The sequence below is a fragment of the Hyla sarda genome, chromosome 5 (assembly GCF_029499605.1).
Source record: "Hyla sarda isolate aHylSar1 chromosome 5, aHylSar1.hap1, whole genome shotgun sequence".
Classification (NCBI taxonomy): domain Eukaryota; kingdom Metazoa; phylum Chordata; class Amphibia; order Anura; family Hylidae; genus Hyla; species Hyla sarda.
Genome location: NC_079193.1, coordinates 110,765,307 through 110,789,970, shown reverse-complemented (window position 1 = coordinate 110,789,970; position 24,664 = coordinate 110,765,307). Strand labels below are relative to the sequence as shown.

The following is a 24,664-nucleotide window of genomic DNA, read 5'->3' as shown; positions in this document are numbered from 1 at the left end:
GCTAAGGAAACAGCCCTTTTTGGCCTTGAGGGCACAGGAAATATTCATTTTTGCGTTTCAATTTTTTCCTCATCGCCTTGTAAGAACCATAACTTTTATTTTTCCATCCACAGACCCGTTTGAGGGCCTTTTTATGTTGAAACTTTTGGAGGGGGAATTTCATTTTTACATGGTGCATTTTATGGTAAAACTGATTTTTTTTTATTTTATTCTGTGGACCAATACAATTAAAACAATACCCATGCACCATGAGTTTTAAACTGTACCACTTTTGCATACATGTGACTTTTTGGGATATTTGGGGGGATGTGATGTGACCAAATATTAGCAATTTTGGGATCACTAACACTATATTTAATAGTTCAGACATTTCTGCACGCGGCGATACCAAATATGTTTGTTTTCATTGTTTTACCTTTTTTTTTTTGTTAAATGGGAAAAGAGGGACATTTATGTTTTTTTTTTACTTTACTTTTCTTTACTCATTGTATCACTGCAATCGCTCTGCACTTTGGATACTTCAGTATTAATCACAGCTTCGGATCACCATGTAGGCAGACACATGCATGTACATTAAAGGGGTATTCCAGGCAGAAACCTTTTTTTATATATCAACTGGCTCCGGAAAGTTAAACAGATTTGTAAATTACTTCTATTAAAAAATCTTAATCCTTCCAATAGTTATTAGCTTCTGAAGTTTTCTATCTAACTGCTCAATGATGATGTCACGTCCCGGGAGCTGTGCATGATGGGAGAATATCCCTTGCATGATGGGAGAATATCCCCATAGGAGCTGGACAGCTCCCGGGACGTGAGTCATCAGAAAGCAGTTAGACAGAAAACAGCAACTCAACTTCAGAAGCTAATAACTATTGGAAGGATTAAGATTTTTTAATAGAAGTAATTTACAAATCTGTTTAACTTTCTGGAGCCAGATGATATATGAAAAAAGTTTTTTCCTGGAATACCCCTTTAATGTGTCCTAGGCATGGGGCCAGGGCATAGTGACATAAATAGAAGTCGCATGTCTTCTGAGGGTTTATCATTACTGGGAGTCTGTTACTATTTGACTCTCCCTCCCCCTTCTCTGAAGAAGGAGCATATTTGGGGACATTTATCAATGCTTGCTTATGTATTCTTTTTTTTTTTAGTAATTTTTTCTTTACTTTGTTTTTTTTTTTGCTTATGTGTGACTTATTTATCAACTGGTTTCAGCCTGCTGATAATTTTCTTTCACATAAGCAATTTTTCCTTTTTTACTTTGGTAGTAGCTTTTTCTGCTCCATGTTTGAGCTGGAGTTAATTTAGTAAATTTTTAACCCTGTTGCGCCTTTTTTTTTTTTTTTTTTTTGCGCAGTTGCGACTGTCGCAGTTAATAAATACCTGACTACCCGTAGTCCATTTTAAAATTATTACTACGTAGTAAATTTTTGGAAAACTTGCTTTTCTCGCTTTCCAGTCAAAATGTCGCACGAAAAATCGCGTAGTCGCAGTTGCGACAATTTTGCGACAATTATAGTTAAAGAAAACCTGACTAAACCCGTTGATAAATGTCCATAATTCTCTTTTATCATGTCTCATCAATATGTCATAAACTTCACTGGAGGTAGGATGCTGCTGCATGTGCAATGTTTTCTCCCAGCTGCTCAAGCCAATAACCCCGCCCCCTTTGGCCAATCCAATATCCCCCTTCCCCTCTATAAATATTCAGCCCTTGCTCCTCAGCATGTTCATAAAGGGGGCAGAGTTGTCAGCAAAAGAGAGCAGGGTTTTGACCGGAGCCGGCAGAAAAAAGCATTGCACATTAGCCACTATATTAGCTTATCTGGACCTACTAAGACCCAGCAACTCTGCTACACTGAGGGGCACATAATGAAAGTGGGTACAGAGCATGCATTGAGGACTACTTGCTCCACCCTCATTTCTTGCATTTTGTCCTCTCTATCTACTTATTGCTAGTGATGGAATGTCTATAATACCAGGGGGTCAATAGCAGTGTAACCAAGAGGAAAACTTCTTGATGGACATGAATATAAAAGTGATTTTAACCCGATAACGACCATGGACGAGTATAGACGTCCAGGTTGGCGGGCGTTCCCGCACCTGGACGTCTATACTCGTCCATTCTTCTCGTGGGTGCTGCCCAGTGCACCCACGAGATCGCGGCAGGGACTCGGCTGTATCACACAGCCGGGACCCTGCTGCACTTCCAGGACCGAAGTAAACTTCGGTCCCGGCAGTTTTAACCCTTACAGCCGCGGTCGGAAGTGACCGCGGGCTATAAGAGTTATGACAGAGGGAGGGGGCTCCCTCTGTCTCCTCTGCAGCATCGCGATCGCGAGGTGCTGCGTGTAATACGCGGCTGGCCGGGGCCTGCCGCACTGCCGGGAGTGAAGTTCACTTCACTCCCGGCAGTTTAACCCTTACAGCCGCGGTCAGAAGTGACCGCGCGCTGTAAGGAGTTCTGACAGAGGGAGGGGGCTCCCTCTGTCTCTCCTGCAGCACCCCGCAGCGCGATCGCGGGGTGCTGAGTGTGGCCGCACTGCCGGGAGTGAAGTCCCCTTCACTCCCGACAGTTTAACCCCTACAGCCGCGGTCAGAAGTGACCGCGCGCTGTAAGGAGTTCTGACAGAGGGAGGGGGCTCCCTCTATCTCTCCTGCAGCACCCCGCATCGCGATCGCGGGGTGCTGCTGCATAACTGGGCTGCCGGGGGTCCTACAAAGACCCCCAGGTCTGCCCTGGGTATTGCCTACCAGTGAAATATGCTGCCTGCTAGTGAAAACTGACAGGCAGCATATAACTGCAATGCTTTGGAATACTAAGTATTCCAAAGCATTAAAAAGTGTAAAAATAAATAAATAAAATAAAAGTGTAAAAATAAATAAAAATGTAATAAAAGTGTAAAAAAAATATATATTAAAAATAAATTTATTAAATGAATCTAATAAAAAAAAAAAAGCATAATGTGTAGGATCGCATTGGCGGACTTCCGCAGCATGTAATATGCTGCGGATGTCCGCCACGTGATCCTACACATTATGCAGCAGTCACGGTAATGAGCTCGCTGCTGCGGCTGGGTAGCTTTGTGCGTCCACTCATAGCGGCGGATATATCCATCAGGAGCCTTAACTGTCACAGACAGACGCGTTATACTGCCAGCCGACCAGCCAATAACTTGTAGGGGTGCGGTATATAAATGGGGTCACTTGTGGGGGTGGGCGTACTGTTCTGCCCTGAAAGCCAAATGGCGCTCCTCTCCTTCTGAGTCCTACCACGCGGCCAAGGAACAATATATGGACAAAGTGGGGGTATTTCCGAACATGGGACAAGCAGCTAAATAAAATATAGGGTGCATTTCTTTCAATATCAGAAGTGATGTACAAAAAATATGCCCCCCAAATGATGCATTTGTGAAAAATTGCAATTTTCGAATTTTTAACACTGACTTTGTAATAATTCCTGCCAAAAAACTATGGTGTTAAAATACTCACTGTACCCCCTAGCGAATACCTTGAGGGGTCTAGTTTTTAAAATGGGGTCATTTGGGGGGGTGTTCCTATGTTCTACTACCTTTTAATTTCTGCAAACCTTGCATAGCACATAAAAAAAATGTACTTTTCAAATTTTCAAAATTTCAAGTTAAATTGTTAGGGTTCTAACTAATTTAAAATGTTAATTAAAAACTAAAAAATGACGTCAAAATAAAGTAGACATCTGAAAGTATAAGTTTCATGAACTATTTGGTCAGTAAGTATAAATATATGCAACCAATTAGTGTTAAAATAGCAAAAAATCGTAATTTTTTGTAAAAATTTCATGATTTTTTGCATTGTAAAAAAAAAACTACAAATGATATCGGCTTACTTTTACTATGTACATGAAGGACAACTTGTGACAAAAAAACAATGTCAGAAATATCGTGATTGGCAAAACGTTACCAGAGTTATTCTCTAATAAAGACAGACATCCCCGATTTGAAAAAACAGGCCTGGTCTTTCAGGGGCGTACAGGTTTATTTGCATTGGTCCTTAAGGGGTTAAAGGCAAAAAGGTATTTTTCGATGAAACTATATTAGAAAGATACTTAATTTTATTAAGCCTTTTGAAAAAGCTTAAGTTGTTTAATTGACAGTGGCCATTCAACTGTTGATTTTAGGAGTACTCCTTTTAATATTTACCTTGAGTGTTCACAACATATGTAAGTGTCACTGCTCTCCAGTGTAAATAAGTATCCGTTGAGCGTTGACTTTGGTATTCCATATTACACCACAAAGTTTCCTGTGATGAATTATCTCTGACAGTCACATTTCCTTCTTAGTGAGCGCTGGAAATGTTTAAAATGTATTTTATGTACCAATTGTGTAATGCAATTCTAGATACAATGGAAGCATTAGACTGAATTAATATTTATCAGAGTTATAATCCATTACCATTGGCATGCAGCAGAACTGTGGCCATTTATTTTGTGGTCTTTTTTTATTTTTTTAAATTAAATAATGGCTTGCTTACTCAGTGTTTGGCCATAAAAAGTGGTATTCAGAAATATATAGAGTATCCATAGGCTTCTATATAACAGAAGTAAAACTGCAATGCTAAAAAATTAACTTTTATTCTTTTTATTTTTATTTTTCTTTAAGTGTGTCATGCCTGTCACGCCTTTAAAAAAAAAAAATTTTTGAGCAGCTTTTTGTCAACGTTATGGCGTAATGTGATGGGAATTTAGGGTCTGTTCACATCACAACTACATTGTTGCTGTAAGAACCTGAAGAGGTCCTTTGTTCTGGTTTCTGTGGAAACACCCTGTTCTCTAATGGTCAGCCGACCTCGGCTTTTGACCTGTTCCTATATTAACTGGGAGTCTGCTCTCACACCCTGCCTGTGAAAGAGCTCATATTCCTAGCTAGCGTTTAAACTGTATCTTGTATTTCTGACATAATTGACGTATTGGCTCCGCTCTCTGACTCCCCTCCTGCACATCGCCATGACTGCACCACCTGAGAGAGGGACTCCGCCCCGAGGGACAGGAAACCTTGGAGAATGAAAGGAAGTCCCCTGTCTCAGGTGGGTCTGCAGGATATCACAGTGACTAGGGGATTCCTTTATGCTGGGCCCCTTGGTGTAGGCGGTGTGGGATCCCTAATATGATCCCTGGTTGGGGTTCTTAGCAGGGCTCACATATTCCCCAAGTTTAAATCTCCTGCCCCTTCCCCCTCTCCCCTCCGTCGGCTGCCTGCGCTAACCTACTAACAAGTATGATCTGCCGTCGCTGGTATGCGGACGGGCTGTCGGCTTTGTGCGGCGGGCTGCTGGCGGAGATCCCGGCGTCTGAGCGCAGATAGGTGCGGGAAGGCTGCGGCCTGCATAGTGGGTGGAGATCGGCATCGTCACTACAGAGGAAGTGACAATGAAGGAGGATACCGGAGGTCAAAGGGGGGCGGATGTGAAGTCACACGCCGGGCCTCCAGCGCTCAGGAGGCGGCAGATTTAAAAAGAAGCCCTTTTCTGTCTTTCTGCCTTCTGTTGTGAGCTGGCCAGTCATTCCAAACCTGTCCAGCATTGGAGTGGGGGATTTTTACTGTGCTTCCAGCATGAGTACCAGCGGTGACAACCCAAAGTGTACTCCATCTGACTCATTTGCAAAGACGCCATCTACGGTAATGGTGGTTTCTGAGTGAGTGTATCTTTTATGATTCAAATCTTTTTCTAAATTGTGGTTATTTTCTGCAGGGTGATGATGGACCTAGGAAAGCTTCCAAAAAGACAAAAAAATCGTGAATGTAACGTGTAAAGAAAAGTTACCTCCTGAATATGAGCTTCATGTCAGTTTTGTATTAATAAGCTGATTATTTTGGAGGTTCCAGTATTAGTTCTGTCTCTTATGGTACAAATGCAGGATCTTATTAGAAAGGAGATCGTCATCCATTCAGAATTTAACAGCGGCTACTAATCCTATAGCCATTCATACTGCTCCTCTTTCCACTGCTTCAAATGTTATTTCTACTCCAGTGGCCTTAACTCAATCTGACTCTGAAGAAAAGGGTACTATTGTGCCAGCTGCATCGGACTCAGGAGAGGAGTCAGAGGGAGACTCCTCTGGGAAAGCATTATTTTCCTTTTCAGGACACTGATCAGTTAGTAAAAGCTGTGCATTCCGCTCTGAATATGGAAGAGCCCAGGGAACCAAGGTCAATTCAAGATATTATGTTTGAGGGTCTTGATTCTAAAAAAGGTTATCTGCCCGTGCTGGAGCACTATCAAATTTGGCTAGAAGTGGGTTGTGGTTAAAAAATTGGACAGGCGAGGTATCCTCAAAAAAATTAATTATGCGCCATCACCTGTGTAGGAGAGCATTTGTTTGGATCCGTCCTTCCTGAAATACTTGAGAAGGCAAATGATAGAAAGAAAGGGTTTCCTTTTGCCTTTGGGACCAGACGTAACCAGTCCTTTCGGTCCAGGGGGAGGGGTGGAGGCCAGAGTAGAGGAAGAGGCCAATCTGGGCGCTGGAAATTGTCCAAAAAGGATAGTGGTCTCCTGTTTAATCAGCCCCAAACTTCCTCAAAAAAGCCAGGGTCTCAATGAAGGGGTCCTGCGAGTGGGTGGCAGACTGCAAAGTTTTTTCCAGCATTGCGAAAGATAGCAGGCAGTTTCCAGGTTCTGGACATCATTCAGGATGGTCTGCACTGGCAATTTTGTGGTCTTCCACCTACTCGCTTTGTAGTAACCAAAAATCCTTTGGGGTCAATAGGAAATATTTTGTTACAACAAGTTCTTCTGCTGTGAAAAAAAGGGGTTCTAGTACAGGTACCATCAGGTTAGGAATGTCAGGGATTTTATTCCACACTGTTCCTTGTGGAAAAAAACAACACCTTTTGGGTAATAATCTAAAACCTCTAAACAAATTTATAAAATACCAAAGATTCACAAAAAATTGTTTCATAGCCTCACTGGATTTAAAGGATGCCTACTTCCACGTACCTATAAATCTGGACTTCTAGAAATACTTAAGAATTGCTGTGCACCTAAACTTCAACCTAATGCATCTTCAATTCTGTGCCCTTCCCTTTGGGATCTCAGTGGCTCCAAGAATTTTCACACAAGTGGTGTCGGAAATGGCAGCGCACATAAGGGAAGAAAGAATATTCATCCCATATCTGGACGACTTTCTCCTGGTGGCGGACTCAGCCTCAAAGGTACATTCTTTTGTTTGTCGCACCTTACACATTCTAGAAAATTTGGTCTGGCTAGTCAATTGGGAGAAGTCATCCCCATCCCCAACAAAACAAAAAGTATTTTAGGCATTATTTTGGATTCTATACAGGAGAAATCTTTCCTTCCCCAAAGTAAAATTGATAAAATTATAAATGTTGTGGGGGAAGTTATAAGTTCCCCCTCAGATTGGCATTAGGAACGGAATGTCCCTACCAGGTTTATTTACGCCTCGTTTCCTGCCGTGCCCTGTGCTCAGTTTCGTTACTGTTGCCTTCAGGCTGAGCTTTTTAGATTTGGAATGGATCACCTGAAGATCTTGATAGTTTTATTCTCTCTTCTGAAACTCAATGTCTCTCCTTTTGTTAGCAGGATAAAGAAAATTTATCAAGAGGGTTACATTGGAGAATTAAATATCCCACTGTTATTACAACTAATGCTAGTACTTGGTTTTTTGGGAGCTCATGTTGATAATTTCCAGGGGCCCTTACAGTAGGAGTCCTCTAATTATAAAGAATTGCTGGCGGTCCTTCGTGCCCTGCAGACAATCAGACACACTATCTTTCAGAAAAATGTTTAAATTCTTTCAGATTACTCAACTCCTGTGGCCCTTATAAATAGACAGGGTACAACTAAGAACCCTCATCTGATGTTTCTTTCTTCCCAGGTCCTCTTCTATGCAGAAAAACACCTTGCATCAATATCAGCGGTTCATCTAAAGGGCTCTCTAAACACCTGGGCAGACTATCTGAGCAGGCATTTTCTCAATCAGGGAGAATGGTGCCTAAACAAGGACATATTCAGGAAAATTTGTGTACTTTGGGGGGCTACCCTCAGATATATCTCTTTGCCACCAGAGAGAATCGTCAAGTAAGCAGTTCCTCTCCCTGTCTCCCTCCAAAAGCCCTACAGCAGTGGATGCACTGTCCCAGTATTGGAAGCGGAGTCTGATCCATGCATTCCCTCCGCTAGCATTAATACCGAGAGTACTGAAAAAGATTCGAGAAGACAGGACGAGGGTTATGCTCATAGCTCCATTCTGGCCCCGCTGGGCATGGTTTTCCTGCCTTCGGAAGATGTCCCTAACAGACACCTGGGTCTTACCGAACAAACGGATCTTTTGTTTCAAGGTCCTATATTCCATCCAGATACTCCCAGTCTGCACCTAACTGCATGGAATTTGAAAGGCTAATTCTCAAAAACAAAGGTTTGTCTGACTGTCATCTCGACATTACAATCAAGTAGGAAGCCTGTGACAAACCCAATATTGCTTCAATCCTGTACTTACTTCACTTTAGAAAAAGGACTATAGTTAGCTTCTCTCAAAGTACAAGTATCAGCCCTAGGCTCTTTGTTCACTCAGTCAATAGCTAGTCATCCATGGATTATAAGATTCTTTAAGGCAACCAAAAAACTCCAGATTCCAAAAATTCCTAAAGCTCCTCCTTGGGATTTAACTGTAGTTCTCAATATGTTATGTAGTGAACCCTTTGAGTCAGTTTCTTCTATTTCTATCAGAAACCTGACTTTGAAGACTGCTCTCCTTTTGTAGCTGTTACCTCGGCTCGTAGACTAGGGGAGATAACTATTTTTTTTTATGTCTTTCATGTCCTGAACCAACTACTCGTATCCTAGATGACAGAATAGTTCTTAGGACTGACCTAGCATTTTTGCCAAAAGTGGGATCTAGTTTTCATTTGTCTCGAGATAGTTTTACCTTCTTTCTGTAGCAATCTGGCAAATGACAGAGAAAAATATTTTCATATGCTGGTATGTAAGAATGTGCGTTCTCTCTGTTATTTGGAAAGAACTAAAGAGTTTAGGAAATCAAGTAGACTTTTTATTCAATTCTCTGGCCAGAATAAGGGTAATAGTGTTAGAAGTAACACCATAGCTAGATGGATTAGGCTAGCTATTTTTTTGTTTGTCTTATGTTTCCTCTGGCCTTTCTTCTCCTGTTGGTCTCGAGGCTCACTCTACCCGTGCAGATGCATCCTCTTGGGCCGAGAGGAGAGGGGCCTCAATAGACCAAATCTGTAAGGCGGCCACCTGGTCGTCTCCCCACACTTTTTTCCGCTAATATAGGTTGGACGTGGGGGAACTGTTTTGATTTATCCTTTGGTCGTAAAGGTTCTCCAAACTGGTATCCCACCCTAATCTTGGTCTCTGGTATTCTCTCAGGTGGTGCTTTCATTGCGATGGGGAAAGCCAGTAATTACTCACAGATAATTCCACGAGCCAGGACAGCACCGCTGTATTCCCACCCTTTATCTTTCTAAATAGTTAATTTTTTTCCTGGGTGTTTATATCACTTAGGTGTAGCATATAGAAGGAAACATCATATATATATATATATATATATATATATATATATATATATATATATATATATATATATATATATATATATATATAAAATCCCTTGTTCAGTTATTGTTTCTTGTCATGACTTATTACTAACTAAGTAGGAAGGCTTTTCTAGGTCTCTGTAACCCACTGAGGATGGCGAGGAAGGGACTTCCTTTTATTCCCAAGGGGTGGAGTCCCCCTCTCAGGTAATGCGGTCATGGCTTGTGGAAACAGAATTACCGGTGAGTAATTACCAGCTTTCTGTTAGTGTGTGTGTTTCCATACAGTGTCCCGATTTCCGTCTCTATTATAGTTTATTTTCTTGACGTTTGACTCCCTGAACCTATTCAGGCAGGGACTGTCACCGTAGTTGTGGACCCGTCATGTAGGGCATGTACACAAGTAGGCAGGGCAAGTGGGAGCGGGTACGTTTAGAATTTCACTCTTCCCTGCCCAGACGTGACATTTTCACAGGCCCACATACCTGCATTTGTCGTTCTCCTGCAATGGCAGCTATGTCTGATTTGGTAGAGCAAATGCAGGGCTTGACTCCGCTGGTTCAGGATTTAGCTGAAAGACTTCAGCAGTGTGAGTCTTCTCTGTCTCAGTCAGCTTCAGTTCAGACCATGCAAGTTAGTCTCCCTGATCATTTTTTTTGTTTAACTGAAAAATGTTTAAGATCTTCTGTGAAAGTTGCAAGTTATACTTTCGTCTAAGACCTTACTCTGGGAATTATGTCTGTTTTGCAAGGGGGTCCCCAGGAATGTTTTTTTTTTTCCCTTTTGTCCCGATGCCCCTGAATTGACCTCACTATTTGCGGGATTGGGACTCTTGTATGCAGAACCAGACTGTGTTGCATATGCTGAATCACAGCTGCGTACATTGAAGCAGGGTCGCAGACCTGTTGAGGAATATTGTGCAGACTTTAGAAAGTGGTGCGCGGATTCTCGGTGGAACACCCCAGCTTTAGTTTGGCAGTTTAGATTGGGATTATCCGACACCTTAAAAGACATGCTGGTGACTTATCCCTCTCCTGACACCCTTGACCGAGCCACGATGTTAACTGTCCTTTTTAGATAGATGTCTACGTGAGCGCAAACGGGAGTGCTCATCTCCAATCCTTATCTTTTGCTTGACTCTTTACCTGTCTATAATAACCAACCTGTGCCTGAGGTAGAGCCCATGCAAATAGGGTCAATATGTACCCTGGAGGAGCGCAGAAGATTTGATCAAATAAATGGCCTGTGTTTTTACTGTGGGGAGAATACAAACTTCATTGCCTCCTGTGTCAAATGTCCAAGTGGCAGTCGTGGAGGCGACTTGGGCGCACAGGTATGTCATGCTTCTCAGAGAGCTATGTCTGGGGGGCATTGTTCCATCTAGTGTACAATCTAACTTAACGTCAGAGTATTGTAAAGCCTGTTTTGCATCAGTCTCTGGCTGAGTCGGCATAATGTGACATCATGGGCAAGAAGAGTGTGGAGAGTACTCCTGTTGACTTGCATTCAGAGGGAAGTAGTGAGATTCTGGAGGATGACTGTGAGGACATTATTGAGTGGTGTGATTTGGAGTATGAGGATGCAGATGAGGACATTGATGGTAAATCTGTATCCAAGTCAAGACCTTTGTACTCTCAGGTGGTTAAGGGTCCAGTGGCCCCTTTTAAAAGGAGGGTGGGGGTGTACTGTAAGAACCTGAAGGGTTAATCTGTACTTAGGTCTTTTGTTCTGGTTTCTGTGGAAACGCCCAGTTCTCTGATGGTCAGCTGACCTCGTTGGCTTTTCACTTGTTCTGGCTCCTATATTAGCTGGCAGTCTGCTCTCACACCCTCCTGCGAAAGAGCTCATACTCCTAGCTAGCGTTTTAATTGTATCTTGTATTTCTGGCATATTTGACCCATTGGCTCCGCTCTCGGACTCCTCCCCTGTTTCTGCGATTTGGCATATCTGTTATATCTTGGTACTGACTCGGCATGTGGGCTGTGGCTTATTTTGTGTGAATGTTTAGTTATTATTTCTGTTTGTGTGTCACCATGCAGTGTCCCGACCTCAGTCTGTATAATAGTTTATTTTGTTGACATTCGACTCCCTGCACTTATTCAGGCAGGGACTGTCACCGTGGTTGTTGACCCATCGTCTAGGGCGGGTATGCAAGTAGGCAGGGCAAGTGGGAGCAGGTGAGTTTAGGGCTTCACTCTTCCCTGCCCAGATGTGACAGTTGCTTTGGCATATACATGGACAACAATAGATGACATATATGCCATCATGCTCATAGATTTTCAATATCCAAATATACAGATATATGCCATCCTAGAGTTGCAATATGCAAATAAACTATCACAAGCCTCCCTTGTTTTTTCGGAGACATGGCACCTCTTATGAACTATTTGATGAAAACACCACTTTGAGAAGGACTCTACCATCATAGTTAGGCCTATTTCAGACTGCCATAATATGGGTATGTATCAGTTTGTTAAAGGGGTAATCCAGGATTTTTTATTTGACTATGTTACAGGGGCTGTAAAGTTAGTGCAGTTCATAATATAGTGTCTGTATCTGTGTGTGACAGTTTTCTCACAATTCTGTGATTTTAACTCCAATATTTATTTTTAACAGCATACAAAATGTCTGTTGTCTCAGATTTTTCCCAGGTTGCAATGCAGCCGAGACCTGACTCACTAGTCAGCTGATGACAGGGAGCCTGTCTGCTTCAATGGGTGGAGGGATCGCTTGGTGGGAGAGAGGTCAATCTGCAACTAATGCAACAGCTGTAGGCACCCTGATTGAAAACCACAGGTCTTTTGAATGTATGCAGCTCATTTATGTTTCAATGGGTGGGGTGGCTGATGTGTGGGAGAGAGGAAAATGGAATTGTGGGATTTGTTGTCAAAAAAAGAAAAGTCAAACAGGATATACCAGTTCACAAAAAGCTAGCCACAGTGTTGTAGTGTACTCACAACATAGCCATTTAGCCCCAAGACAAGCGCAGATCCTTCCTAAGCATGTCCATTACTGTCTGCCAGGTACGTATTAAAATCGCCTTATGATGGATAACCCTTTTAATGATGTCTGTCACAGGTATCTGTCGGCATGCCATAATATACTCTTATATATTGCCTACAGCAGTGGGTACCATGAATTTCAATGACCCACAGTGAGTCACCTAGTCACTCCATTCGGGCTGATTGCTACTTGATATACACTAAATAGTGTGGTCTGCTGGGCTACCGATTTATTTTTAAAATAGTAAAAAGAAGAAAACACGGGTGCACTCACAGTACTTCGGTCAGAGCAGGCTTCTTTATTCAGGTAGCGGCTGAACACATGTTCTGGTGGGGCGCCAGGAGCGAGCGTGTGGGACGATAGCTATTTCGTGCCGATCCCGGCACTTCCTCAGGTCACACCTACCTGTGTATGAGGGGTCAGGTAAGTACATCCTGCACACCTACGTTAGAAGGTAAGGGCGTTTCCACAACTCACAACATTGATCACATAACACCTTTAATTAGAAACATTAAAAATTAATAAATACAGTTCTTCACATACATATTAAGTGAGCACAACCTTTGGGATGAAGGAAACGCATAAAACGAACATAAAGAAGGGAAGATATATTATTCTTAACAAAAAACGCTCATATCCAGGCGATCGTTCAGACCGAGGTTACCCTCAGCATTAATCTGAATGATCCAGCTAGCTTCGCACTGGAGGAGCCATTTATGATTATCTATTCCTGAGACAGAAAAAACTTTTTCAAGGACCAAGAATTTATAACTTTTTGCTTCTCCCTTATGTTCTTCCCATACATGCAAGATTAATCTTGGGGAACCTTTCTTAGTGGTAATAAAGCATACATGTTCTCTAAACCTCACATTTACCGGTCTAATGGTGCAACCAATATAAAACCGCATGCACGGACAAAAAATGGCATAAATAACGTTGATCGTTCTACAGCAGGCTGCATTTTTTGGGGTAATATTTATACCTCCCAAGGACACATTTTTGTCTATGCATGCCTGGTTGCACTAATTACATGTATTGCATCTATACATTCCTGGACTAAACAATTTTTATAGCCAATCCTCCTTTTTATTATCATTTTTAAGTTTACTACTTACTAGGACGTCTTTTAAATTTTTACTTTTTCTGAACGCAATAACTGGTTTTTGTTGTGTGTCTTCAGCCAGATCGGCGTTGTTTTGTGCCAAAAAACTGTTATTGTATATAGGCTTTTTAATCTGTTCAGCCATCGGACTAAAGGAAAATGAAAAAGAAAAATGAAAGGTAGATTCAGGGGACGAGTGGTTTTGATGGGTTATCAAAAGTTTATTTGTGCTGCACTGTGCTGGCCTGTCAGTTGTAGCTACTTGATGTGATGGGTGACTTTCTTTTCTTTGTTTTTTTTCTTTCTGTTTCTATTGTTTGTAATGCCTTTTAGGAGTACCTTACAATCTCGTTTTCTAGCCCTTTCTAGTGATTTACTTAGAACTGTTTTAGGGTATCCCCTTGCTTTTAAAGAGATCCTGTGCCTGAGAAAGAAAGTCTTCTTCTTTACTTTTTATCCGTTTCAGTCTTAAAAATTGGCCGTACGGGACTGCTTTCTTGACTATGTTAATGTAAGAGGGAATTACACGCTGTCGGTTTGCGGTAACCCTTAGTAACGATGTTATCATTTTCTACCACCACGAGCACGTCAAAAAATTCAAGACTATTAATCTTAAATGTAAAATAAAGGTTCATGTCGTTGGTTTCGTTTACTATAAATACAAATTTTTTTAACTCTTCTATCGAGCCCGTCCAAACTATAAAAATATCGTCTACAAAACGAAAATAACTTGCAACAAATTTCAAGTAGAGGTTCGTGGCAGAAAATTATTTTTTGAACATTGGCAACATATAAGTTAGCCAGAGTACAGGCCACTGGCGTGCCCATTGCGACTCCGCTAATTTGTTTGTACCAACTGTCCCCAAACATGAAGGTGTTGCAAGTTAAAATTAAAAATATGGAATTACAGACTAAATCAATGAATGCTCTTGATTTTCCCGAACCCAAAAGTAATTCCCTGATGGCTTCTTCACTCCTCCCCTGGGGGATACTTGTATACAGACTTTCAATGTCCAAGGACATTAGCTTACCATTGGGAGGCCAGACTAGATCCTCCAATGAAAGCAAAAACTCGTTTGTGTCCTTGACTAGTCCTGGAATCTCCCACAGGAGAGGGTGCAGAAGCCAATCAATGTATTTGGACAAGTGTTCAGTTAGGGACCCCACCCTGGAGACAATTGGTCTCCCGGTGGGGACTCCAAGGTTATGTGGGTTTTTGGTAAAAAAAAATACCAGTTGGGGATCTTTGGGTTCGGGAGAAAAAGTTTTTTTCTGTGTTTTTTTGGGATAACTACTTTTCCTCTACACAGGATCTCAAAAACGATTGTAATTTTGACATCAATTTTGGCAAGGAGTTTCCTTTCAATTTTTCATGGCATTTTTTGTTTCCTAATTGTCTCTCTGCTTCCGAAAGATAGTATTTTTTATTATTATTTTTATAATCTCCTCTTGTTTCCTTAGCTTCTCCAAAGCTTGTTTCTCTTTTGGAGACAGATTTTTAAAATAGTAGATACCAGCAGAAATCATCTCAAATTGAGTCACTAGGTGACTGCAGTATGTTACATGTACGGGTATGTTGGCATCCCATACTTAGCGGGATGCTGATGTATACCCGTGACAGACAGCATACATTTACTGAGAATATCAACTTAGGGTTAGAGTTAGGGTTGCAGCCACAGTGCAGACTCTAATGTACACATGTCTGAAATAGGATTAAATGTGAATATGTTATTCACAGAGTTTGAAGGGGTATTCCGCCCCTAGACATCTTATCCCCTATCCAAAGGATAGGGGATAAGATGTCAGATCGCCGGGATCCCCGCTGCAGCACCCCGCTATCATTACAGCACAGAGCGAGTTCGCTCTGTGGGTAATGACGAGCGATACGGGGGACGGAGCAGCGTGACGTCATGGCGCCGCCCCTCGTGACATCACGGCCCGTCCCCTTAATGCAAGTCTATGGGAGGGGGCGTGACGACCGCCACGCCCCCTCCCATAGACTTGTATTGAAAGGGGCGGACCGTGACATCACGAGGGGCGGAGCCGTGACGTAACGATGCTCCGGCCCCTGTACCGCCCATCATTACGTGCAGAGCGAACTCGCTCTGTGCTGTAATGATAGCGCGGTGCCGCAGTGGGGATCCCAGGGGTCCCCAGCAGCGGGACCGTGGCGATCTGACATCTTATCCCCTATCCTTTGGATAGGGGATAAGATGTCTAGGGGCGGAATACCCCTTTAAGATATTATTTTTAACTCTTTTAACCCCTTTAGGACGCAGGGTTTTTCAGTTTTTGCCTTTCGTTTTTTTCCTTCTTACCTGTTAAAAATCATAACCCTTTCAATTTTCCACCAAAAAATCCATATTATGGCTTATTTTTTTGCGCCACCAATTCTACTTTGCAGTGACATTAGTCATTTTACCCAAAAATCCACGGCGAAACTGAAAAAACGCCATTTTGTTACTTTTGGGGGCTTCCGTTTCTACGCAGTGCATATTTCGGTAAAAATAACGCCTTATTATAATTCTGTAGGTCCATACGGTTAAATTGATACCCTACTTATATAGTTTTAATTTTGTCGTACTTCTGGAAAAAATCATAACTACATGCAGGAAAATGTATACGTTTAAAAATGTCCTCTTTTGATCCCTATAACTTTTTTTATTTTTCCACGTATAGGGCGGTATGAGGGCTCATTTTGTGCGCCGTGATCTGAAGTTTTTATCGGTACCATTTTTGTTTTGATCTGACTTTTTGATCACTTTTTATTCATTTTTTAATGGCATAAAAAGTGACCAAAAATATGCTTTTGTGGACTTTGGAATGTTTTTACATGTACACCATTGACCGTGCGGTTTGATTAACGATATATTTTTATAGTTCGGACATTTATGCACGCGACGATACCACATTTTTATTTACACTGTTTTATTTTTTTTTATGGGAAAAGGGGAGTGATTCAAACTTTTATTAGGGAAGGGGTTAAATGATCTTTATTAACACTTTTTTTTTTTTTTTACAGTATTATAGCCCCCATAGGTACCTATAACATTACATACACTGATCTTTTACACAGATCACTGGCTTGTATTAACACGCCTGTGATCAGTGTTATCGGCGCTTGACTGCTCCTGCCTGGATCTCAGGCACGGAGCAGTTATTCGCCGATCGGACACCGAGGAGGCAGGTAAGGTCCCTCCCAGTGTCCTGTAAGCTGTTCGGGATGCCGTGATTTCACCGCGGCGGTCCCAAACAGCCCGACTGAGCAGCCGGGATAGTTTCACTTTCGCTTCAGACGCAGCGGTCCGCTTTGATCGCCGCATCTGAAGGGTTAATACAGGGCATCGCCGCGATCGGTGATGTCCTGTACTAGCCGCGGGTCCCAGCCGTTGATGGCCGCCGGGACCGACCCGATATGACGCGGGGTCATATACGTCCTTCGTTGTTGAGTTAATGTAACCCCTCACAAAACACATTATTGGGGGAGATTTATCAAAACCTGTCCTGAGGAAAAGCTGCTGAGTTGCCCATAGCAACCAATCAGATCGCTTCTTTCATTTTTCAGAGGCCTTGTTAAAAATGAAAGAAGCAATCTGATTGCTATGGCCAACTTTTCCTCTGCACAGGTTTTGATGAATCTCCCCCATTGATTCCTTTTTCCTTGTTAGTCTACCTGGTGATTGCATATGCTTTTCTTAGTCTGACTGCTTTATCATATTTTTATTTGTATTATAATTAAATGCCATTTTATTAATTGATATCATTAAACATTTTTGCAAGGGACAAATTTTCACCTTTACTTTAATTACGGAGATTTTGAGGCTCGCTGCTAATGACAGGGAATTAACCCTTTTAGACACCGGGATCAATGCCGATCACAATGTTTAAAGTAGTATATGAAACATGCTGGTAGCTTGATGGTGTTCATGTGACCCCCAATGAGCTAAAATGGTGGAGGGGGTCTCCTTACATGCCTCTAGTAGCTGGATTGACATTCCAATGATGCAGCCTGACTGAACCATGTTAGATCAGTCAAGCGCCGATCACAATGCTATTTAGTAGGCCCCATGGGGGACTTAAAGTGTGAAATATATATATATATATATATATATATATATATATATATATATATATATATATATATATATATATACTTTTTTGTTGTTTTGTAGTTTATTGTTTGATATCCCACTTAAGCTATATGACGTTTAAATGTAGCTCACTTTATTTCGATAATAGCTTGTATTTTTTATTACTAATTTGATATACAGGTGACTGAAGTAACACCATTATATGATCTACTCTATTTATCCGGGTATACCACGCACCGGCCTATAACACGCACCCTCATTTTACCAAGGATATTTGGGTAAAAAAAAGTTTTTTACCCAAATATCCATTGTAAAATGAGGGTGCATGTGTGTGTGTGTGCACGTGTATACCCCGATACACCCCAGGAAAGGCACGGGGAGAGAGGCCGTTGCTGCCCGCTTCTCTCTCCCTGCCTTTCCTGGGGTCTAGAGCCCTGCTGCCGGCCCTTCTCTCCCCCTGGCTATCTGCGCCGCTGCCCGGTTCTCTCCCCTGACTATCGGTGCCGGCGCCGAAAGCCAGGGGGAGAGAAGCGGCGCCGGCAATGGGGCAGTGGCGCCGACAGCCAGGGAGAGAGAAGGGGCAGCAGCACCCATTGCCGGCGCCGCTGCCCCGTTGCCTCCCCCCATCCCTGGTTGCATAATTACCTGTTGCCGGGGTCGGGTCCGCGCTGTCTCAGGCCTCCGGTGTGCGTCCCCTGCGTCGTTGCTACTGACGTCATGCGCCGCGCCGTGCAGTGCATAGCAATGACGCAGGGGACGCACTCCGGAGGCCTGAAGCAGCGCGGACCCGACCCCGGCAGCGCCCGCTTTAAATCATTGAACTGCAGCGGCTTATAGGCGTATAACACGCACCCTGTTGCGACTTTTTTTCTGCGCCGTTGCGACTGTCGCAGTTAATAAATACCTGACTACCCGTAGTTCATTTTAAAATTATTACTTCATAGTTAAGTTTTTGAAAACTTGCTTTTCTCGCTTTCCAGTCAAAATGTCGCACGAAAAATCGCGTAGTCGCAGGTGCGAAATTTTTGTGACATTTTTAGTAAAGAAAAATTAACTAAATCGCTTGATAAATGCCTGTCATTGTGTATTTAATTAATTTACTGTTGCTTTTTTCCCTAAAGTACTATTTTAACAATTTTGTGTGTAACTTCACTATACACACATACTGATTTGTATTTTAATTGTTATTGTGAAAAAATCTTCAATACAAATTATGATAAAAGTGTAAAATAAAAAAGTTTTTAAAAGTATATAAAAGCCCCATGCCTAATTAGAACAAAAATGTATGAAGAGTGATCAAAACTAAAATGGTACCTATAAAAATGACAGATCTTGAAGCAAAAATTAGCCCTCATACAGCCCCGTATAAGGAAAAAAGGTATATATATATAATTTTTTTTTTTACAGCAGTGCAATTATAGAAATACAATATTGTTTTATTGGCATTGACCAACAAAGTAAAAATAACTTTACACTTACTGTAAAGTGCATTACGTAAAAATTCCCCTCAGAAGTAAGGAGCTGGCGTTGTCTTCTTCTGCTATTTTGTATGTGCACTGATCCTACCTTAAATGTGAATACCATTATGTCTTACAATATGGATATATTAGACAGCAAGTCTATTTCTTAGTTCACCAGTTTTATGCTGTATGTGCAGCATAAAACTGGTGTAGGCAATGTGAACTCAGAGAAATGTAAATTTCAGAGAAATTATAGTGTAACAATATCAGATTGAGTGGTGTTCTTTTGGTATGCAGTGGTTAGTACCTACCAAAAGTGGGCCAAGAAGAATAATCAATGAAATGGTGACGGGGTCAAACACACGCCTAAAATGTTCATTAAAACGTGTCTTGCTAACCCATGCGCTCCGATTCTATGGAGAGGGCCTGTAGCACAGAAGAGAAGAAAAAAACCAATTTGCTTTACATGGGGGGGGGGGGGGGGGAGCTTATGCTGACCTCTAAACAAGAGATCTGGACCAAGGAGCGATAAAAAGGTTTTCTACGCTTATGAATCACATTCTGTTTTACATCATGGGGAGAGCATGTGTCTCTTAGCTGGATGATACCTGGCATCAAGATGCTCTAAGGGTATGTTCACACTGAGGGTTTGGGGAGGAATTTCCGCAAGTAATTCTGCTCGCTTATTCCTCTCCAAATCATTCAGCAGTGAAAAACCCATAGCATGTAATGAAAATTCTGCTCCTCAGTTCACACTGAGGAATTTCCGCTAGCAGAATTCCGTCACTGAATTCGGTTCCGCATGAAGAATGAACATGTTCTTTCTTCATGCGGATTTCGCGTCGTAACTCCATAGAAGTCAATGTAATTTTTTTTCATGCCGCCACACTTCCGCGCGGAATTTGCGCAATTTTTTTTTTTGCAATGTCTCCTATGCTGCGCTGAACTCCGCACTGATTTCTGTGCGGAATCCGCGCAGAATTCCACGCAGATTTCGCACAGAGTCCACGCGGGAAAAAAGAGCGGATTTGTTCAGCGCAAATTCTGGTCAGATATTTTTCAGTGTGAACGTACCCTTAGGGAAGAAGAAAAGCTGATGGAGACAGTGGGATGTTGTGGTCAATGTTCTGCTGGGGAACCTTGGGCTCTGGCATTGATGAAGATGATATGAGGCGTCCCACCTACCTAACCACTGTAGCAGAGCAAGTACACCCATTTACGGCATCAGTATTCCTTAATGTCATTGATTGCCCTGCCATACTGCAAACATTATGCAGAAATGATTTAAGGAACATGAAGAGTTCATTGTTGCCTTGTTCTCCAATATCGGTAGGGTGTGCAAGAAGTACAAGCCCTACCATGGAGGGAACGCTAAGCAAATTATGGGACCTTTAAAGAATTGCTGCTGATTTATTTCTGCCTTTTACCATGGGATAACATTAGAAGTCATGTAGAGTCCTACATACAGCTACACAATAATAAGCTGATGATTTTAATTTTATGGCCGATCGATGTGCATTCAACTATATCCAGGGATCTATTCTCACTTGCAGTATGTCTTCTGCTATGATGAATAAAGCAATACTTTCATTAAAAAGATTCTTATAATAACATTGACTTTAAATTGGTTCATCTGGGATGTGTGTTATTTTGTGCAGTATAGAAAAGTGCCTGTAGACAACACAGTTTTTGCTGTGAGAGATGCCAATATACCCGTAACTAGTTTGCAAAGTGCACATAGTTTAATAGGTTTCTATGAAAACTGGATGGATAACCACCATTACAGCTTTTCAGGGGCTTGTCATCCAGCTTTCCTCTGAGTCTTGTGTGGATAGTTTTCTTCATTCTGAACTGTTGCATCTTCTGTCTGTGTTCCTGTATGAGAGTTATCGGTGTATAAAAGAGTTGATTTAATGTTAGTGTTCTTTGATTTCTATCTGATCACACAGAAAATGCTGTCAGCTATAACATTTAGCACTGACTGGCTGTCATACACATATTGTGCTACTTGGTTTGTTTCTATGTAGTGCAGCTTTAATGTAAAACTTCATGTACCAGCATTTCTGTTTGTAAAATAAGAATCTGAATTGAAGAGGTATCTTGGTTTCAGCAAATAAAACATTTTGACTGAATAATGAAAAGGCATGTCATTTTCTCTGTTCTGTGTATACATTCCTAACAGTATTGAGATCACTGTTTGTGGTCAGTAAATTGTGAACCTTTTTTAGTTTACTACCAGAGGCTGAAGAACTGTCATAATCAAGTGGTTATACATGGCTCGCTACAGTAACAAGTGTGTGTCTTGTAATAAGTGATGCACCTGTGTGCCTATAGCATAACTTTCATCCCTTTCCTGGCATTTGATTTCGATGTATGTTTAAACATCAATCCAGGTAGTTTGAAGCAGGCTCAGGAGCTAAGCATGCTCCATACACAGCAGTAGGAATCGACCGATATCGTTTTTTTAGTGCCGATACAGATAATCTGTGGAGGTTAGGGCCGATAACTTATACCGATATTCCGGTATAAGTTATCGGCTATTTATCCCCCGGCGACACCGCTGCAGATCATTGATTTAATTAAAGCGGGCGCTTTAAAGCAATGAACTGCAGCGGATTTTGTGGTGCCAGAGACCGCCGCCGCCACCCGCTGCTCTCCCCTGCCTGTCCTGGGGTCCTCCTGAGTCCTATCACCAAATAGGCCCCCCCACCGCGCCGCACCCCCCACGCATTGCCCCGGACAGAGACTGCCGCTGCCCCATTGCCTCCCCCGTCCCCGGTTTTATAATTTACCTGTTCCCGGGGTCCCTGCTACTTCTGGCTCCATCTGAGTCCTCCTGAGCTGTCACTGTGCGCACTGACGGTGACTTCGGGTTGAGGACGTCACTCCTCATTGCGCAGCACACAGTGTAACACAGGATGCGCAGGAGCCAAAAGTAGCACGGGCCCTGGGAACAGGTAATTATAAAACCGGGGATGGGGGAGGCAATGGGACAGCGGCTGCGGTCTCTGGCCAGGGCGGTAAGGTGGTGGGGTGCGGTGGGGGGGGGCAGTGCTGGGGCATTATCGTATTATGGGTAAGGTCATTGCCGATACCGATGATGTCCTAAATCGTGAATATCAGCCGATAATATCTGCCAAACCGATAATGCTGGCTGCTATCTGCGACTGACTCCCAAAGTTAGTGAATGAGAGCTCCTCCTTTAACTACCTAGTGGCTGTTGTATTTAAGTGGTAAGGTGTCTGGTGTATCACCTGTCAGTCTTCTGACAAAGTTTCAGGGTACATATGGGTTGACATGGCTTCCATGTTTGTGATTCTATTATCACAGACAGAATGTAATAGGTGATAATAAAAACTAAAGTACACTGCAGTTAAATTAGTATTTAAGTGTACTTTACAAGTGAAACATTTTTATATAAAACATACAAAACTATGCTTCAAGGCAACAGCTTAATAAAAAAAAACTACAAAAAAGGAATGTATATGGTATAACTGCATGCTTATTAAATATAGTGTTATTTAGCATGGTGATTGCTGTAAATGAGCAAACAAAAAAAAAAATAAAAAAAAAAAATAATAATTGCAGTTCTTTGGTCAACTCACATTCCAAAAAATGTGGGAAAAAAGTTCCATCTACCTCAAAATAGTGCCAACAAAAATAGAGCTCAATAGAGCTACAAACAAATTAGCCGTCACCCAGCTTCATAGACAGAAAAAAAGGCATGGTGATACAAAGCTATTTTTGAATTTTTATACATTTCCTAATTTTATTATTTTTTAATTGGCAAAATAAAAAATAAAAACTGCTATATGAAGGGTATTGTTGTAATCATACTGACCCATAGAATAGCTAAAGGGTTACTATCATTAAAATTATTTTTTTTACATGTTTCTAAGACATGCCAAAAGTCTTGCAAGCATAATGGTGTCACTCCTGGGACCTGCTGCGAATGCTACTTTATAAACTGAAGAAGTGTGCAGCATTGTGCTTCGCTCCCTGACTCAGGCTTAATGATACTTAAATGGGCACTGTCATTTAAAATGATATTTTTGCATATGATACAGCAGGTAAATTGAATGAGATTTGTAATTTGCTCCCTATAAAGTATTTTTATGTCATTTTCATGGCCTATTATTGCCACTAGGGGGTTTCCATTTACCTTGTGGTTGAGCTAACATGTTGTTTTGATACTTTAGGCCGACCTGATTACAGCAATACCAGATTTGTATAGTTTCCTTCATGTTTTACTAATTAAAAAAAAAAAATTTCAGAACTTTTTAAAAAAAATTTGAATTGCCATATTTTGACCCCTGAGGGCAAATTTTTTAAGCCATAATCATTTTTTTTGTATTGGTACCATTTTGGTATTGACCTGACTTTTTTTTTTTTTTTTTTTAATCGTTTTTTAACTTCTTTTTTCTGGGATATTATAAAAATTGCAATTCTTTTTTACATTTACGTCATTTACCGTACAGGATACATAATTTAGTATTTTAATAGTTTGTACAATTATGCACGCAGGGATACTAAATGTGTTTTATTTTTATTATGTTTATATGTTTTTACATAGGAAAAGGGGGTGATTTGAACTTGTAACATGGAAGGGGTTAATGTGTGTCTTTTAAACTTTTATTCAAACTTTTATTTATTTTTTTACACTTTATTAAACCAGCCAGGCTCTATCAATTGACAGAGCCACGGACACCAGGGAAGCAGAGGTAAGCCCTCTGGTTACCTCTATAGTGCATCTCCCCCTCCCGTTTCACCCCACTAGCCCACCAGGAAGCATTCACATGTCCCTTTGGATGCTACTGTCAGCTTTGACATGGCATGCTGGCTATTAGCGGCGGCCCCCAGCTACTGAGATCAGCCGGGGCCTTCAGAGTACGGGGCGGGCATGAGTCGGGAGCTCCATAGAGACTGCTGAGCGCCGCCGTCCTTGTCAGGTTCGGCCCTGCTTACCCGAAGCAGGACTAAGGGCCGGAAAAATTCCCCTGCCCGGCGCCCATAACTGCATGTCCTGGGCGATGGGAATTCCACGTCCCTGCATATATAAAAATCCTTATAGCTTAGGGACAGGATGGGGATGTAGCAACAAAATAAAACATCAGGGGGATTAGGGTATCAGAAACTACAAAACAATATAAAACGTTTTAGTTCTTTATGTTGACCACTAGTCCTCATGTTTACTGCACAGTGAACGTACAAAATTGTATGGTTTTTGCTTTTTCAATTTCACCACACAAATTTGTTGAATGTACAATACATTGTATGGTAGAATGAAAGGACTTTCGCCATAAATGTATGGTGCTGCAGCAAGGTGTTTCTTGCACAGCACTGTATTTACGGCCCAGTGTTCCAGGATCAGGGGAGGATGGCTGCTTTTCTCACTCCTTTTTCTCATGCCGCCGATGGCTGCTGTTCTCACAGGTCCCAAGTGTCCCCCCTCCC

The 24,664-nt window shown here is 41.8% G+C and overlaps 1 protein-coding gene and 1 long non-coding RNA gene across 4 annotated transcripts in view; one reads left to right on the top strand and one right to left on the bottom strand.

The window, feature by feature from the left end:
- Nucleotides 1-24,664, top strand: part of OSBPL10 (oxysterol binding protein like 10) — an 857,577-nt gene that overhangs the window by 16,746 nt on the left and 816,167 nt on the right. The window lies entirely within an intron of this gene.
- Nucleotides 12,835-24,664, bottom strand: part of LOC130273385 (uncharacterized) — a 67,365-nt gene continuing 55,535 nt past the window's right edge. The window contains exons 2-3 of the long non-coding RNA XR_008843978.1: nucleotides 20,989-21,085; nucleotides 12,835-12,962 (exon numbers count right to left, since the gene is read on the bottom strand). This is a non-coding gene — a long non-coding RNA (uncharacterized LOC130273385). The remainder of the gene's footprint in view (nucleotides 12,963-20,988; nucleotides 21,086-24,664) is intronic.